Source organism: Anopheles gambiae, chromosome 2 (genome assembly GCF_943734735.2).
Source record: "Anopheles gambiae chromosome 2, idAnoGambNW_F1_1, whole genome shotgun sequence".
Taxonomy (NCBI): domain Eukaryota; kingdom Metazoa; phylum Arthropoda; class Insecta; order Diptera; family Culicidae; genus Anopheles; species Anopheles gambiae.
In genome coordinates, this window is record NC_064601.1 from 32013861 (window position 1) to 32033181 (window position 19321).

General features: G+C 43.5%; 1 protein-coding gene across 3 annotated transcripts in view; it reads left to right on the plus strand.

The window, feature by feature from the left end:
• LOC1273750 (phe13-bombesin receptor) overlaps window positions 1-19321 on the plus strand; it is an 88569-nt gene that overhangs the window by 36876 nt on the left and 32372 nt on the right. The window contains exons 1-2 of one of the 3 annotated variants that reach the window (XM_061646990.1): window positions 11000-11116; window positions 11936-12365. The exons of 1 other annotated variant lie outside the window; for it this stretch is intronic. The gene's annotated coding sequence lies outside the window, so the exon portion shown is untranslated. Of the gene's footprint in view, window positions 1-10987; window positions 12366-19321 lie in introns of those variants that run through there. One more of the 3 variants, XM_061646989.1, reaches the window with a different exon arrangement.

Below are 19321 nucleotides of genomic sequence, written 5' to 3' on the forward strand. Positions count from 1 at the left end.
TGCTGTGAATGTTTTCAATTATCGCTCTGGCGGCGCTGCCTGTTTCTGCCGAACCGTTCATCAAAAATCAAATCAACACCGCGGCCAAACCCGGACAGATAACCGGGTTTTCCAACAACCATCACCCCCTGGTACCACCACCCACCGTTGCCAGACACGTGCTCATCCTTGAAAACACGGCCCGAATCCCTTTGCTCCGTTTTCGGCGAATCTCCTCCTCCGAGCAAAATGTTTGCTCCATTCAATCCCAAATTCAATCTTCCTCGAGCACGATCCGAACACACATCCGCGCGGCGTCTGCTAGGGTGAATACTTTATACCAACGCCGCCGCCACCAACGCACCGACGCAAGTAACACGCCGATCGTGAAAAATGCAAAGGAATAATTTTACTGCCATCATTTACGCGTGGTGCAATTCCGGGAGCGTGTAGCGATGAGCCGCGGTGCCGAGTACCGTGTCCAATTCGGAGGAAGCTTTTTGCTGCACGTCGGTACGCGCCTACACCAGCCAAGAATCGAGAGGGAAAAAACAGCCTCCCTCCCAATCAAAATTGACCCGTTTGCAAACGGTAGACGCTCCCAATCCGGGCCGGTTTTGGGACGGCTGCGGAAACGCAAATCGAAAACCAGACTAAACAAGGCCGCCGAAGAACAACCTACGATATGGTTGCTTCGGAATTGCTGTCTTCCTCCTCTACATATTCAAAAAGGCACTGCAAAGCTCGAACGGGCAGAAGCAAAATTGCAAAATAATTCACTCCACCCCCTCATCCGACGCCCCCATCCCAGTAATGGTGTGGCGTGAAATGAGCTTCTCGGATTCAATTTCATGAGAAGAGTTTTTCCGAAGAAAATCGTCCATGTAGAATCGACAAACCCCATCGGCCGTGTGAAGCACATCGCACAGGATTGAACCAACCGATGGGATCCAGCCCGTTGGCGACCATTTACCGCAACCTTCCCTCTCTCTTTTTCTTTCTCTTTTAACGCTCCTAAACCCCCCTCCCACGGGGGTGGCGCCAGCCTGAAAAACTAATACCACGCCACCATCGTCTGCTCCTCTGCCGGACAGTGGGCGCTGCTTGCCGAACCACTCTTTCACCGTATGGTTGCGTTTCCATTTGGGAAATGAAATGGAATTCATTCTGCCATATTTTGCCAACAGCCAGGCGGTGCCATGCCCACCAGGCAACTCTGCATTCCTCCGTCCCACCAAGCCCACAATTATCAGATAAATGGTGTTATTATAATTATCATCACTGATTTTTATGCCATTAATATGTGCGGTTGATGCTACTCCTGCCATTTGCTTCTTTTGCCACTGAGAAGAAGTAACGAAGAACATCGACGCTGCACAGGCAAAGCTGGGCAAAAGTGGTGGAAAAATTCATTGACCCTCCCAGAGCGCTTGGTCGTGTGTTGCGTTTGGTTCGTTGAACCGTTAGCAGCTCCAGTCCCCGGTGTCGATCGGAATCGGTGCCGACTCAACATGAGCATGGCTAGGGCGGCACAATGCTACCATCGCCTACTACCCATTCCGGTACGGCGATGATCGAGCTCCCAGCTCAGCTTTGTGTTGAGCTCCGGTGCGGAGCTGCCGGATTGATCCATGGGCATGTTTTAAATTAATTATCAAAAAGAAGCGGTGTATGATACAGCAATGCTACACTGCCAGCCGCTTGAAAACGGGCAGCCCAGACACGTGCAATTATTTGTTTGTTTTCCATCATGCTCTGCCTAGGCCTCGGTCTGGCCTCGGTGGCCGTACCCTAAGCTAAAGGTGTAGAAATCTTGCTTCGCGATCGTGTCGGACCGTTGATCACTATCGTGTGCAGATCTATTAATTAATGGTGTGCTAGGTTTGGTTACGCTTCGTGGTGCTGGGCAGGGACGTGTGGCTTCTTAATTTCCTGTCCTGTCCTCTGGGGTACGCCGTTTGCCGTTCTATGGCAGGGGTGAGCAACTTGTCGATGTTATACTAAATCTTTACATTACCATAAGCTGGGACGTGCCATGATTTTGTTAGCTTGATAAAAGCTGTTTAACACATTTCAATCAGCGCAGGTCTGTGCTGGGAAGCTTTTGTTCCTTACCACCTTCAGAGTAAAGAGTGAAATATACTTAAGGAAAATAATAAAAAGGAATGAGGTAATAAAAGTCAATTAACACACGCAAAAGCACAGTAATTTTAACACACACAAAAACAGGTGAATTTAAATGGAAGACCTTTTTTTCTTCTGCCGTCTGTCGTTTTAACTGCCATCTTTATGGTTGCAATAATCTTTCGTACCTCGTACAAATGTACTCATGTTTCCTTTTCGCCTATTTTTGCCTGTTTGCCAGCCTCTGCACACCCCTTCCCAGGAATGTGGGTTCCAAAACGATCTAATCGTGCCAAAGGAAAGATAGCAGCGACGATGCCTAATTGCTAGTTTGTGCAAATGCGAGGCATTAAATCGATTCAATGCTTGGCCTAGCCTGAAATGGTGGTGGGCGAAAGGGTCACCGCCCACTAGCCACTAGCCTAATGCGTTTTCCATCTTCAGCCAGTAGAAAAGCGCCCCCAAACTGTAGAACCTTTCCCGCCTTTCAACGCCTTGCGCCCTGGAAGGGGATGCTGGCTACAATGTACGGTCTCGCGTTAAACAAACACACACACACACACCCAGCTAAACCATGAAAAACATACGCTTCAGTGATGGTCCTGGACGCAAGACGCCTCTACCACTGTGCACGTTATAGTTCACTTTTGGTGCTAAAATCCAATTAGAATGATTTTTTCTTGTTTCCGATTGTGTAACCTACGAACAGAATCGTCTTACTCCAGAAGATGTCGGGGCAACGGTTCGTGAAATTGGTGTTTGGCGTACGCGCACAATCGCCAAACCCCCAAATGATAGTAATTTGACCGAAAGCAACCGTTCTCGCTCTTTGCAAATCGTGAACCGCATATCACTATGATCCACGATCTTACCATTAATCAATTAAGACACACGCGGCCCTCGGCTCGGAAGCAATGCGCCCCGAGGCTATCGCTTACAACATATCCTTCGAGCCGCTGCGAGCCTAAAAGCCGACATTCCTTCCTTCCTTTATCGCAAATCCGTTATTTTTAATTGCTTTTCTCAGCTCATACAAGACGCGCTGGCGGTTGGCGTTTGAATCTGCAAATTTAACGGTTGCGGCTCGGTTGCGCTTACAGTCGAAATTTTCATATCTCGGCGTATCGATGGGGAAGAATTCTGTGCACCCAAGGTTTAGATTGGGGCGAGACACACCTCCGCACACGAAACCGGCAGCAAAACCGGCCCCTGTCAAGTCACGATCTTTAATGTGGCCCGGCATACCACTTTCTTTCCCTATTTTTATGGTTGTTGTTTTGAAGAGACCATCCCACCATTCCCAACGGAGCGCGATAATCTATCTCGCCGGTCGGGGAGTACCCGTTATGCTTAACTCTCTACTTTGAGCGCGCGCGCGCACCCCCCCTGAATAGGTCACTTTCTGTTCCGATGGTCATGCATGATTTGAACGAACGCTCGGACCCCGGTGGTGCACAGGTCATGAACCGACGGCCATGACCGTGTCCCGTTTGGGGTCGTTTCTTTTCGCACCGTGCATTGCTTCGGGCACTGAGTGCCCCACAGTGATGCCATTTGCCCATCATCGATTTCATCTCTACCCAGGCGGACTGGGCGCCTGCAAAGTGTAAAAGGCACAACGACTACACAAAAAAACCCCTTCCATCTGCTTTTTCTACTTTGTTGCTCGTAACGAGGCAGTGGAAGCGACTCCTGCCAGCATGCCAAACCGATGGTCCGGGGTTTTGTATCGGTTGAACCCGAGCAAGTGGACGATTATGGGAGAAAATTTAACCCATTATGCGGTGGATGATTCACCCTTATGGTGCTGTGAGAGAGCACTCCGCAATCGTTGCGGGTTATGGCATCGAAGCCATTCGACTGCCATTTTGTTATGAATTGCTACCCTGTTTGTTGAGAGCCATATTGATGTAATTATTTAATTATTAATATACAATGTGTTGTGTTGCTATCGTTCGGTGGGAGTCATTTACGAGCAGAAGCTAAACAGTAAAACGTGAATAAGAGAGAAAATTCTACAAGGAGAGAAAACGCGCTATAATTCATAATTTAGTTAGATTTTTTACGCGTTTTAAGTCCATTTTCTTTATTACTTTGTTTACTTTACTAATCATAGTTTATATTCCTGCAACTCACGAAACAAAAGGACAGAAGTGTTGATAACTATGGGGTCCTTTCCGTTTTAATTTGATAGGCTGAAATTTCAGCCTGTCAGCTGTTTGCATTGTATGTCAGTTTTCGAGCAGCTATCTAAGTGGGTATAACATACAGATGGGCTTATCCCAAGGTGTATGAATTTAGAAGGCGTATTTTTATCGCTTCTGCTTCTGAATGAAGATTTTAAGAATGTTTTATATATTTGTCAAGCCAAATTTTGAACAAAAATTTTCACCCATCTTGTCAAAAAGTGATATTCAAATTTGGTTATAAAAAGACCACCTGGATTACATTCACTTCGATTCTGGATTCCATCACCAGATCTCTTTAATGCACCTTGAGATAAATGTAAACACCACCTTGTTTTGCCATTTTTCGAGCAGGTACTCGAATCCAATTCTACCTTTGAGGCTAGAATAATCTAGACTGAAAATTGCAGGCTAGTTTTATGTGTGGTTTTGTATGGAGTGTTTCAGCCTTCAACTGTCAAACTCCATACAAAAAAACTGACTAGAATCGTGAAGGGCCCCTATGTTAGTATCGAAAGCACTAAGAAAAAAATACAATTAAAAACAAAAGTCTCTTGTCTCTTGAAAAAAGTGAAATTTCAGGTTTCCCTGTAGTTAATTTGACATTGGATGAATTATATTCTTGTACTTTTCATTTTAATATCAATATTATTATGATTATTTTATATGTATTGTGTGGCTTGGCATTTGGCTTGGCTTTCAGTAATTTATTGAATACCCATAATCAGTCCTACGTATGAAGGCACGGCCCGTTCGGCGATTGAACCCATGACATGAATGATTGTACCACGAGATTACCCGTCTCTAAATCGCTAAATGCTTGCAACCTTGTTGTTCACCTGTTTATTTATCAATCGGTGCACCCGAAAATCCTCTTGTTCAGAGCAAAACTTAGAATAATAATGCTGTGCTATTGCAAATGCTTAAGAATTTGTTTCGTTTTGTGTAGCATATTGCAAAATTAATGAAATTCAGTAACCAAACATATTAAATACAAAAAAAAGCTATTGAAACATCTCTCGATTGCATGTTAAAAAGTTGGAATTTAACGGTTTTATGGGCGGATTTAATTTCAAGCGGACGGAAACACGTTCGGTAAGAAAATATAAAAAAAAGTCGTTTTCCGGTGAGGATAACATTCCGCCAAATTGGTTTCACCCCCCAAGCGCAATTAGTCATCTTGTGTGCGATGCTGGAAACATTCGCTTAAGCATTGTAAACGCAATAATTACACCAAAAAATAATAAAAAATCACCATTTCGGAGACACACATTTTTCTCCTCTGCTTAAACTACACTTTTCTACAATATGCATAAATTCATAATTCATGAAAGAAGGATGCCCTTGCGCTTTTCCCCGTTGCGTGTGCTGCCCTGAACGGAACCCTCATTCCTTCGGGGAAACCAAATACCACACCGGCAAAATTAAACTCTAAACCGAGGGGAGCAGGCGCTACTCAATCAAGTTCCGCATAACTTCAACCATCCATCAATTTTCCTTCTGCTCGTGGACACGCACACACCGGCTACATAAGCGCAAAAACATTCCGCATCACCCTATTCCGTACAAAAAACAACAACAAAAACAACAAGAAAAAAGTGAAAAACACAGAACAAACGGAAGATCATCCGGCCAAAAAGGCGAATGCCGTCGACTGGACGCGCGCGCGCCGCCCTCTCGCTTAGCTCGCTAGCAGCCGCATCTGGTTCGACAAATACAGAATTTAAATTTCATGCTTCCAGTATTAGCAGCGAAACATAAAAAGCGCGCGTTGCCGTGCGTTCTTGCGCTCGCTGCTGAATTTCCCCTGAAATGCGCTGTGAAATGCGGCGGGATGGATACGGATGGACAACGCAGCAGCAGCATTATTTCTGCGCATCGCGCGCCCAGGAATGGAAAAAAGACTTTCCCCGCGCTCAGCCCCCAAGGCGCAGGCAAGGCATAAAATTAGTTTTTGATGTAGCGAAATCGATACTTTGTGTATCCTTTCCGCGAAGCGCGTCGTGTGCTGTGGAGCAAAAGTTTTTGCCCTCATACCCGAGAAACTGAGAGATTGTATTGCTCTGTTGCGGGGCGTTATCGTGAACCGTTTGAACCACGATGATGTTACAACCAGCCGGCAGAACCTATTGTTTTTACCTGCCTGTAGCATGCACCTTCTTTATCTGTGGAAGAGTTTTTATAGCCTCCTCCTTCCCAAGCATACATACTTGACAGAGTTCTTTGAAACTCAACCACTTTTCTCGGATGTTACCGGCAGGGTCTGGATGGTGTCGATTATTATCATGCTTCTCAGGGTTCGCAGACGATTCAATAACCTCGTCGAACCTCGTTGGAAGTTAATTTTTCACCCAACTGTCACACCCAAGATGGGCGCTTTGGTTGTGGCTGGGCATTAGCCTAGGGCTAGATTATAAAGCAGGCTTTCAGGTAGAGGCAGACACACACACACACCTAATCGAATCGTTAGGGAGGCCGGCCGGAACCTTCCCATCGCACTTCCTGTGGCAGGAAATTTAGTTTTGTTAGCTCGTTTTCAGTTCAGCTTCTCAGCGCGAGCCCGTCAGCCGTTGCCGCATTACCCAAACGAGGCGCCCAAACGCCGCCGCCGCCACCAGCATGGGCATTGCAGTAGGTGCAACAAGGTGATGGGCACCGCCAGAGGCACAATATAAAGAAAAACCTCTCCCGCATCAAGCACCCCCGGTGACAGAACGCTGCCGGTATCGTTTTGTCTGATGACCGGCACGATGTTATTCCGCGGGGGATTGAAAGAGAATCGAGACTTTTCTCGAGAGAACCGAGAGTTGGAAAAACCAACTTTCTGATAGCGGATGGCAAAGCATAAAACTGATAAGCGATCATGAACGCACGGCCGCGCACCGACAGGGATAATCGTTTGTTCGCTAATGTTTTTAATCATGTCTTTCCGGTTCAGTTTCGGGCCCGAGGAAGTGCCGGCTTTATTGGCAACACTAATCTCTGACATAGCCGCACTTTGGCACCGGATGGTCAATTGTGGTTGTGGGGCGAAGCGTTTGGAAATTAAAACAAAGCTGCTAAACGACGACGGACGGCGCCAGGTCGTGGAAAACCGGGCTGGGTGGGATTGCGTTTTCCCCGAACAAAACAAATGGTAAACGGTTCTGAAAACGGCAGATTAGATCGCTTCCATTCGAGACCAAAGCATTCGAGTAGTGTGCTGTTCATGTTTTCGAGGATTTAATCAACATTACGAAGGCATTCGCTTCTTTTATCGTTTTATCAACGCGGGAAAAAAATGTACCACACAATTCTAGGCAAGCTTTTTAAACAAAATTTAACCTCCGTTCGTTGAAGTCACATTGACTCGCTTGGTTGCCAAAGTTGCCGTACATTTGGGTCCCTTGTTTGTGCCCTTGTTCCCTTCAAAATAGATAAGTACACATTTAGATGAAAGCCATTGTGTTCCGTATGAAGCATCATTCCCCGTACTGAACAAACTTTCTCCAAAAAGGGCAAAGTTTATCGAATTCATTCGAAGTCTGAATTGTCCAAGCAGTACACCCTGTGGTACACAGCGCCATCTCGAAAGCCACTCAGTACATTAACAAATGTGGCTCGCGTTTTCGTGGCTGGCTCGATTTAATAGGATTCGAGCGAGAGGATGAGCGAAACTTTTGCACCACCACTGCTCAACAGGCATCGATTACACAAAGAGCAGCAAGGCACATAGACACGCTTTTGTGCGATAAATATTCAACGACCAACTGCCAAAAATTCCTAAATTACAGCGCTTGGCATGGTGTTTAGCATCTCGGTTGAATGGTTTTGGACAAACGATGTTTTTAAGAAGGCCTTCTTCCGGCCTTCCTCGTGCGTTTCTTCAGAGGGGTTTGCTTTCGCTATCGTTAGTGGTGCTCTGGTGCTAGGTGCTACTTCCTCCCATGGTATCGTGGACAATATATCATTATCTAATTAATATCACATTCAAAGGCCCAGTATCGGTGAATTATGCCCTTCGGGGGATATGGTGTTCTGCGAAACCGGCTGCTGTGCGGCTATTGTTTGCAGACTTGCCAGAACAGTCAACCTTGATAAATGGAAGATGATTTGGGGTTGAGTTTTGGCGTGATAAAATTCCAGTTTCTAGCCCCTCTTGTTAAAGGTGTCGAAACGAATAGGCACAGCATTGCGGCAACAGCGATGATATTAAACATTACAAATTTGGAAAAAACAACAAAACCATTTCTGTCACACTTCAGTAAACGATTTCCTGGCGGTATTTACTTTGTGTCTTGGGGCACTGCGACACCGTGCGTACGTGCAATAAGACGAGCAATAAACTGCTCGTCCTACTGCCACGCTTGTCCCTATTCTGTTGGCGCTGAACGCTATTTTAGGTGAAGGAAAACTATTTTCTCAGCCATTTGCACTTTGAATGTAGCATAAGCACATAAATAACAGCGTGGTGTAAATGTCTTACAACCGAGACTCCCACACAAGCTGGTGGGTGTGTCTGTTAACAGACGGGATAGGTAGGGAGGATAGAGCAAAACGTCAACCTTTCGATATACTTCACAAAAACTGAAAAGTAAACAAGCTCCCTAACCACCGTAAACGAAAGAACTGTTAAAGATTTGAAGCGCGAAAGAAAACGAATTCCTCGTAAAATGGGATGGTGCTTTCCACAAAATCCAATCTGCCGCCGAAATCAACAATCGATCGTACTCGGCACGCTTAAAACAGACCAACGCAGACAGACTTTTCGGAGCATAATTTCGAAGGTTGATCGGTTCGCCGTTGCCCAGATTGATTTGTCACCCACATTAGCCCATGATTTGACAGTTGATCGACAAGTTGTTTGCTAGCCGTCCCGTTCGCGCTACTTCGGTTGAGAGTTTTTGGTAGGAAAAGGGGAGGATGGCTGCAAAATGTAGAGCAGGGGGAATCAAATGACGGATTAATGGAGCATACCACGAAAAACGCCATAGGGGAGCAACAGTCGTTTTCTAAACTAAAACACACACATTGATTAGTGAAGGGAGTATAAATATACATTGATCAAAGAGGGGAAACGGAGCACTTTAAGAGGAAGACAAGCTTAGAGGAACCTAACGATCGTCTTCGGAGCCGGGTAGAATACCAGTTCGATTGGCAAGCAAGCGACCAGATGCAACATTTCAACCGGTTTTTGTCTAACGTTGCGTGACAAGTTACGATATTTCGTACTATGGTATAGTTTGGGAACATATTCTGCAGATACAAATATTCTAAGCTTTATGATTAGTGAATTTTGCGTAGCAAATTATCAGTTAACGGTTGTCTCATTTATATTTATTCGTGTGTTTTTTAATCCAATTTCGCGATATATCGCAATAGCTTTTGTCATATTTTCAACTCCTCTGAATCCAATAAACATTTTTTTCGAGTTTTAATCACAAAACAATAAACCTGTCTTTAAATAACGAAATTTTCCGAATACAGGATTACAGTCATATTATGGAATAGTTCAATCGGTTAAGGGAATGTTTCGAACGGGTGGGTGGACGTTTTCAATCGTATAATAGAGCGTTACAACCAAAGTGAGTGTATATATCAGGTGGACTTATGGTGTTCTTCCTCACCAATACATCGACACGCAATTCGACAATTTGTTCCATAACAAAATCTAGTATGCCTTGAAGTTTAAACGGTATCTCGCAGAAAAGGTATGTGGTTTTACTCAGGCATAGTACGAAGAAAGAAGCCAAAAAACTTACGTGACGGCCAGTTCTTGGATTAAAACGATGATCTTAAGATTACTGCATTCCAACAAAACATTGCAAAATCTGATATATAGGAAACAATTATTGAATCCGTTTAGCCAGCAAGTAAGGAGCAGTGTACCAACCGAACCAAATACGCTATCCATACTTAAAGTGAGGAACTTATCAGAGTGCCTGCACTTATATCCATTTGTTTCATTCAACAGACCTCCGATTGTTCTCAAATATCGTGTAAAAATGTGAAAATTTAGGATGGAATTAGAAAAAAGAACACAAAACAATCATCAAAGCACCCAGTTTGTTATAGATCTAACTGTCAAACCAGGTTTCTTCCTATTTTCGTTTTAAGACGTCAAATTGCACTGGATAAGCCCACCTGATATATCAACTCACTTTAGTTACAGCAGAATATGGAAGTTTTGCCATCAGACTGTGGAGCTATCATTGGATTGTGGTAGCCGGTGTAAATATTATATCCTGTAATGTGCACGGTAGAAAACCGTTTGAAATTTAAATTTGCACTTAATATCATTTATACTTCAATGTTGTCTTGCATTAACTTTACTAAGTTTTCTTAAAATTAACTTATCGTTTTTTACTATTTGACTAAAATTAAAATTAAAGATGGCTTTTTTCAAATTGCATATTAATTGTGAAAACAAAAAAATATTAAAAAAATGGTTTTATACTTTTCGGCTCAGCCATAAATACTGAAAAAAAAGTAGCGATAATCGTATATTGCATTGTTAGTTTGTAAACTTTTTAGGCTTGTAAAGCTAGAAATATGAGGAGCATTTACATAACTTCAATCTTAATTAAAAAAAAGAAAATAATTGAAACAGACAAAATTGAACATATTTCCCATTTATGTCCATCCAGCGCCAAAGCATCGACGCACTGTGTAGCGGTACATGTTGCACGACTAAGCGCCATGTATCGCCACTCTAACGCCGTCGGTATCGCAACTTGTTTCAAACAAACCGTCGCCGAGAGCAGAACGTGTCCGAATATCGTGCTCCCGCGTGTGAAGCTCTCGCTGCCTAAGCCCATCGGTCAGCACCATCCAGGAAATTTAAATTGGTAGGCAACTGGTACGGCTGTGTAACCTACCATTCTCATCCGTTGTGCAGTGTAACGCCCACGCAAGTAAGCATTTGATGCCACGTGATTTTGTTCGCGCTAAAGTGGCGATAAGTGGCGACATCGTTTCCAATCTGTCGAACGTACGGGCTGCCATTCATCTGGTGTGCGTTGATTCATCGTCTAAGCTAACCAGCTAACGTCCTACGCTTGTTGTCCACGCTGCCAGATTCGTAACCGATGGAGCCGCCTGGTGTGTTGAAGATAATGCGTGTAAAGTGTAACTCTTGCGTCTAGTGGAGTTGATTTTTGTTGTTGGTGGTGTCTACCGGTCGCTCAATTTCACTGTCTACTGTTTGGCAAATTGTTCCATTCATCGTGCAAGTGATAGAATTTATCACTCTGACTGACGAAGTATCGTTCCCGGCGAACACTTTCGTCCTGGTAAATTGAGTAGTGATTGAGTGCTGGTGCTCTGTGTGAAGATACGACCGCTTCCAAGCGAAGGTATTGTGCGGTCCGTTGTTAGTGAAAAAGTTCTCTAACTTATTACGGTTCATGTTTTATCATCGGGCGAGTACGACTGTTACGATCTCCACCGGTGGCTACCATTAATTACTTACTCTTCCAACGAGACAGCGTCAGCCGGTGGAAATTGAGTGGAAAATTATGCTTCACTTCTGCCTGAAGCGTGTAAGCTTTTGCTGTTGACAAAACATCTTTCGGGAGGAGCTCATGCCGATGGAATACTGAATGATCTGCTATAGTATTTTTTTTATTTTGTTTTGGCTTGTGTGTATCTCCCATCCCACGTTGCAGTGCCATTCGTTTTCACGCCGAATGATAAAGTGCCGACCAGCCGGCACAGTGATAAATGTCAAGGCGAAAAATTATTACAAGTGATATGAATAGGAATACGATTTGTACGACTCGTTCAAGAAGCAGGAATGTTAACGTGCTGTGATGATACGATAGTGTATGTGTTTGTGTGTGTAGCGCTGTGTAACACTTTAAATATTATTGTGCACTGGTTGTAGCGTGGCTGTGTTGTTAATGTCATGTGCTTTGGTAGATAAAATTATTGTGAAATTTAAAAGGAAAGAAACGCTTTCTAAAGCAGTAGCGGTGTTACAGGAATTAAAATTACTTGAAAACAACCACTCCTGAGAGCCAACGTCGTGGTTCGAGCGCAACGAAACGCCCAAGAACAAAGATAAAGTTTGTTTGCTCATCGGTTCGTGCATGGGCGGTAAGTAACATCGAAATTGTGCTTGAAACCACCGTCACCGATTTGGACGGCATCCTCCAGGAACCGTTAACAAAAACCGATCAACGCGTGGGAACGAGGAAAATCTGATCAGAATAGGAAGGATCCTCCTATCAGAATTAACCACATTCATTAGCGGCACCCACGTAAACGTAATGTGACAGACATTATAAGCGTACTTGGAACACGTAAGAGCAAGCGTCTCCGTAATGTATTTACTTGCCCCGTCGTCTTTGTCGCCGCATAATTTTGGGCGATAATCACTTTACGGCCTACATGGCACCCCCACCCCTAATGTACTAACAAGAATCGCGGTGGTTTTGTGATTTCTTCGTCTTTTGTGCCGAAATGTTAACCGCAGCGAAAAGCGGTTGGTTGTTAGAAACGTTCCACTGAAAAAGGAAGGTTAATATTACCATCTTGGATCCAAATATTCTTCGGAAGACTTCATAAAAAACTGCTGTTCCTCAAGCAAGTGTTGTGTGTGCGCAAATGAGTTCGTAAGAAACGGTTGCTTGTTTGTTGATCACTCCATTATTCACTTGAGAACATTAATATTGTGCATGCCAGAATGACACTCCTTCCAAGATACCAGCTTGTTGTCTTTGTAATTATTCGCCAAAAACTTTGTTTGCGTCCCAACAGGAAGGTGTTATTACCCTTTTTTCGGAGAACTTTGCGTGATTCAAGTTACTTATGCTCAACAACCTTGCAACTACCTTCGTCCATTCATTGCTATGATCGTACCCGTCATACGATACGCTACTTTGAAAGCGCTTTCGTTATATTTAACTCGTTGCAAGCACTTTTCCTTGCTTTTTTCCCAATCACGTGCAGCAAACGTTCGTTTTTTTTTTTGCAACGCGTGCCAACGCCAAGCGGGCTGAGAAAGTTTCCATCGTTACTAATTGAACCGGTGCCGGGACGCTGACGCTTGGCGGTATTCCTCTTCCCGGAATCGTCCACTGCCGTGCCTCTTGTCGTGCAATAAATTTTCCCCCGGTCTCGGAAAAAGTGTAGTTCATCTTATTATCGTGGCGATAAAATGAAACTAACTTACCGAACTCGACGACGGAACCGGGCGCTGCTACGCTAACCAATGACAACCATTCTGCCGCCTGCACCTGCATAATCTACGCGCAGCGATTTCGATGAAGCACTGTGAAGCGGCACAATGCACATAGCGTACAGCGAAGTTTTATGCTTTTGCTAGGATTCGTTAGCACTTCCAGTCGAGCTTTCAGCGTTGGACCATAACTCTTATCGGGGCCGTATGGATGCTGCTTTTTTTTAAATCCAACTCGGTCGATCTCACCGTCTTGCTCTAAGTTGTAGTGGGAACAGTGCATTGCGTACTGCACTGTGACCTACCCTGTCCGTAGCAGGTCTCTACATCGCATTGGTGATTGGGGGTGGGCTGAAGCTAATTGAAAGTTGGTTAAATAATAAATTGTAATACAGTGAAATCCTTCTACGATGGTGTCTCTTCTAGATGAATTCTTTCTTTAGGATGAACATTTTGACGATCTCGTCATATTAGCCATTTTACGTCTCTTCAAGATATCTCCCTAAGGTGAATATTCTCTAAACTACATATGGGATTTAGCAACCTAAATTATCTAAAAACAATTTTGCATGACAGTTCGCACATATGTTGGTCATATGAAGTAATGTCTATATTATGCACAGGTCAAGTTATCCAGAACATTTAATCAAAAAGCGTGAATAAGTTTTGACAGTTAAATTAAAAAGCTTAAATATCGCAGGAGCAATTCAGCAGCATACATTAATATTTTAGCTGTAGAGCATGCAGTGGGCTGGTTGCATTTTTGGTCAATTTTCCAACTTTTGTTCATAATTTTGTGCTTAAAAAAGTTGTCATACATCAAGAAAAGAAATAAGTCTAGTGTAATTATCGATTATAACAAGACCAGTGCCCAAAATTAGAACGAAATCATGTGCAGCTCAAGAGGACCAAAGCTAAGAGGCTAGATTTCTGATTGTGGTCATTTTTAAGTGATGAATTATTGAAAAAAAAACTACTCCATACCACGTACATGAAAAACAAAATGTATATTTACACACTAGGTTTTGTGCAGAAAATGCACAATTGGCCGTAAAAAGTGTTTGGTTGTGTGGAAATGTTTGTAAACACTTTTACATCTAACTGACAAACTTTGAAAATGGTGGACCAAAATTGAGCCATGCATCGACCTCTGTATTGTATAGACTTCGATATGTTCAATCTAAGATACAGCTATATAGACTTTGATATGAAGCCAGGTTTGCAACGGACCTGCTGGAATAACGAAAAGTTTAACAGGCATAAAACAGCACAGTACATGTTCCAACTGGGTAAAATAAGTCCTATTTACTTTCAATTAAACACTGAGAGTAAAATGAAACATCCAATCGGCACACACTGGTACAATATGCACAGTGCCCTTTGCTTATAGCCCGGGTACGAATTATAAATGAGATCTTTGGATTGTATCAGTCATGTGATATTCTAACTGGATTCTAATTCTTATAATATTCTAAAAGGAAATGAGTGCAAAATGCTGAACAAAACTCTCATTTACTCCATAGCAACGTCCATCGCTAAACATAAACAATGTTCACTTTAACTGTCAAAATTTTCCCATGGCTTTCTGTCAATTTACTCTAAACGCTTCGACCTGTTCTCTTTCACGGACCTTGAATATCTCTATAAACTGACGGTCCCTTGAATAATCAGCTTAGAGAGATTTCACTGTACTTGCTATTGGGACACAACTCATCGTTAACGCTCGCGTTTCCATGGTATCGAGCTTGATGCGCTTGGTGCACCGCTGGACGCCTACAATTTGACGTACGTTTGGCGGACCAATAAAACGTGCCATAAAAATGGGATGCACTACGGTGATGCAATTTCGCGTAAATTGGTAATTCGATTGACTGCTTGCATCACACGACACGACGCTCATCGCTTATTTTGTAACCTTCGGCTTGGCTCAGAGCGGTTGCTGCGCGTTTCCGCATTGTTGAAAATTGCACTCCCTTTCCTTTACACTCAAATCATTCGCTGTAAGGGATTTTGTTGTTGCACAGCACGGTGTACGTTGGGCAAATATATGTCCTCATTGCTGGTCATTGGAATCAATTTCAATTCATTATGCCTAGCTAAGTTTCCATGCTGCTACCGGAGGTTTTTACGAGTCCTACTGAATTGAACGATTGTTTGACGTAACGAGTGAATCTAATTCAGTAACACGATCACTAATTATTAATATTGTCGGTTATTGTTGATCATTTTAGAATTAAAAATAGAATAAGAACAGAAAAGTGGGATTCTTTTTTCATATTTTATGAGATAACTATTGTTGGAAGAAAACAAGGATGCACTGAATGTATTTACGGAGGTTGAAATTTTGGCAACGTTCCTTACTCAACCATGCAGCTAAACTAGGCACTAATGTACAGCCTGTAAAATGCAAACATATTGTCAGTCTATAGTTGAAACGGCTGTATCATGTGTGATTGAGTTTTGTACTAAGCCACAAGAAATTTGCAGAGCTTTCTCTTTCTTTCTTACCAACAGTGAGGCTAAAACGATCTTTTATAGTGTAACAGATGTATGACATCTTTTTTCCAGCCTAAAAATCAAGAATATTGTGGCATTCATGATTCATGTTCGATGTGATTTGAGGTAAATGAAGCAAATCAATGAGTAAATTGATATTCATTCAAGAGCAACAATTATGTATTGTTTTACTCTTTCAACCTTGATAACACAGCGAAGAAGAATAGTGCCGTGTTTACTGGTTGGTATGCTATCACAAAATACACCCTTTCTCAAAACCAATTTATTTTTAGCCCCTCTGGTTTGCCCAACACCAAACCTATCACAACCCCTTGCCATCATTCCTTACATTGGAAGCGTGTTGTAAAGAAAGATAAAGCATCCATCCAAGGATAACCATAAATTCTCGGTATCATCCCAAATAACGATGTCACGCTCTACGCATTACGACGCTTCCATGCGCACCGTTCAAACATAATCCGTTTTGCAACACCACCTGCCCCGCCCGCCCGGTTACGGTAAAGCTAAGGTTTTTTTTTTCTTTCTTACATCCCTATTTTGTAATGCAACCAACCTGTGCCCCCCCCCCCTTCTTCCCCATCAATTCTAAATTCTCGCAGCTACAGGTGGTGGAAGCTCGGATTCCACCTGCTTCGCCCGTGTTAAATCGTTTTGATTCGTACCTCCCCATCCTCCGTTGCTAACATTGGGCCGCGCACACTGGAATGGCATTTCAAATTTTTCCGATCCGAACGACATTTTTACACCACATTGTGAAGCTGTCGCTCCCTCCTACGCTTCCTTTCCACGCAATATCGGCCTGTTCGTTGCCTAGGCTTCGTTAAAGCGGCACGGTGCCTCACGCTCTCCTCGCTTTCCTGTCCGGAGTCCATTAGCAAATTGCACGCAACTAGACACCTTCGACAGACCGAACAGGGTTGGGTTGGACAAGATTTCCACTCCCACAAGTCAACTTCCCGGAATGGCTGGTATTGTTGGACGGATGTGTGTCTTTTATTCACGCTGGATTCCTCTACCGATTGCTGTGATCGGCATGTACATATGGTATTTAGGATATGCACCAAGCACAAAGGTAGGCAGCATTTTCGCAGCATGTTTGCAAAGGGTGGAAACATGTTGTTTCGGTTATTTGCTATCTATGCTTTTGAATAGCATCGCGATGTGACGGAACTGTCAACGGAATTCCAATTCTCAAATGGTTCAATCGTTTCCATGGTGTATTTAATGATAATGATGATCTTTTTTTTTTTAGTACAATTATACTTTGCAAGAAGTCCAGTCACGTCCAGTAGGGATTGTAAAAAGAAAATGTTTCAAATACTAGAAATTAGGCTGATAATAAAACGTGTCACGTAACCCTTGAAGTGCAATTGTACCGAGGAACTAAACAACATAACTATTATAAATTAATTAATTATCGGAGCTTCTTTGTCGATCCTAGGATGCATGAATGATTAATGAACCTTTGCTTCCACCGTTGATCGGGGCTTTGGATTAGAGTCAATTTCCAATCTGGTCCAATCATTCGCTTGCTCCATTCCCTAGGACAGAGCAGTGCTAGGCTATGCTGGCATCATTCCTACAGCAGTGACTAATTAACCTTGCAACAGCTCTAGTCCTAATTTTGCATCGAGCTCTTCTCCAATCTCACTTAGTGTGGTACGTACCATTTTGTTATTGATTCTTAGAAAACTTGGTTATCATACAACCAACCACCTTTTCCGGTTCTAATTACGCGCCGCTCTGGTGGTCCTTTGCATAATCACGCTCTCGAGCATTGATGAGCATCACCGGACAGGGGAGAATGCCCGCGGGGCGAGCTGTTGGATTAATTATCCTTCTGCCTCAGGAGAAGAAGAAAACCGTTGAACATCTTCAAAAGCTCCGGGGTTGCGTCTACTGAGTCGCTATTGATGAACTGTCGTCATTAATTCAGGCAAACCAGGAGCGCAAACGGGGCGTGAAAACATCGTCTTCCTGTGTCTTAAGCGCACAGCAAGCCAAACGGGTGATGCCATCCGTCTGTACATATTTACTTTGTTCCCGCGAAAATGAACAGTGTTCGGTAAATCCTGGTGGATTTATCACCGTTTGTCGTGAGATGCCCTATAAGCTCCAAATAATGATAGTAAATCTACACAATAATAGACTTTACTGCCAATCGATGCCGATCGAACAAACAAACATTTGGCGTGTGTTTGATTTTCGCAACGAATGGACTCTCCGAATGGAAATAAAGGTTCGAATCGTTGGTTGAAAATTGTCTAAGATTGAATTGACGATTAACGTATGCTTAACCGACTAGGAACAAGGGAGGGAAAAAATCTTAACCCATTTTTGTGGTAGGAAACCATGGTCAACACGCGACCACTTCGTACCGAAGTTTCATCCGACTTTTAATGAGATTTTTTTTACATGCTCTTTCTTTCTCCTTTGTGCGTTGTAGTCGCATGTTCTACAAGGATGACCCGGAATTAGGATAAGGTTACCTACAAACGAAAATAAAAGGAAAAGCTCGCCCCAAATCCCGAGACAATATCCGCAACAGCGGGAAAAAAAGTACAACACTGTACGTCCTGTCCTTTGTGTGAAATAAACTCCAAATGAAAAAAATGAAAACCAAAAATCCTCTCCAGCTTCAGATGTTCCCAGAATGTGCAGCCTCTAATGCGGATGTCCTTTAATTTCGTTTCAATTCCTTGCCCTTGTCTGTGTGCTCATCTTCCTGTTCATTGTGCCGTTGTTCTGTGTATTCCTGGTAAATTTAGTGCAGTACTCCCATCTGTTTGATTGAAACATACCGAACGTCGTCCGGCAGCATGGCGGAAGCAAATGTCTCATCTGCTTCTGTAGGAATGTTTCCATACAGTTCTTTGCAGGCGAATGACGCACACCCAAGTGATGGTGGAAAATCTTCCCGGAATTTATATTAAGTTTCATGACACTTGTCAAATCAATCATCGACGGGAAGGCAGCTCCTTCCCGGGCGGCTATCTCTTTATGATCGCACCAGGGGTCGTCCGGGTAGGATGGACAAACTACGCACTGTGTGGTGCGATTCTGACGCGTTGTGTCTATTAGATGAAAGCAAACATGATTTTAACACAGCCAGCTTCCGGCTGGAGGTGACGTTTGGGAGGGTTCACTGTTCGTGCCAATTAGGTGAGGACAAATTCACGATCGTAGTCACAGCGGGTGATAGTTGCCGCGGAAGAATCGAATCTTGTTGTTAATCTGCTCGGGCAAAGAACATAATTATATGGGTACGCCCGTTGGCGTTAATTTTTATTCTTTCCCTGCTTCGTTCCCCTATACATCTGGCCACCCTTCGCCCTCAACTTCCGTCACGCGCACG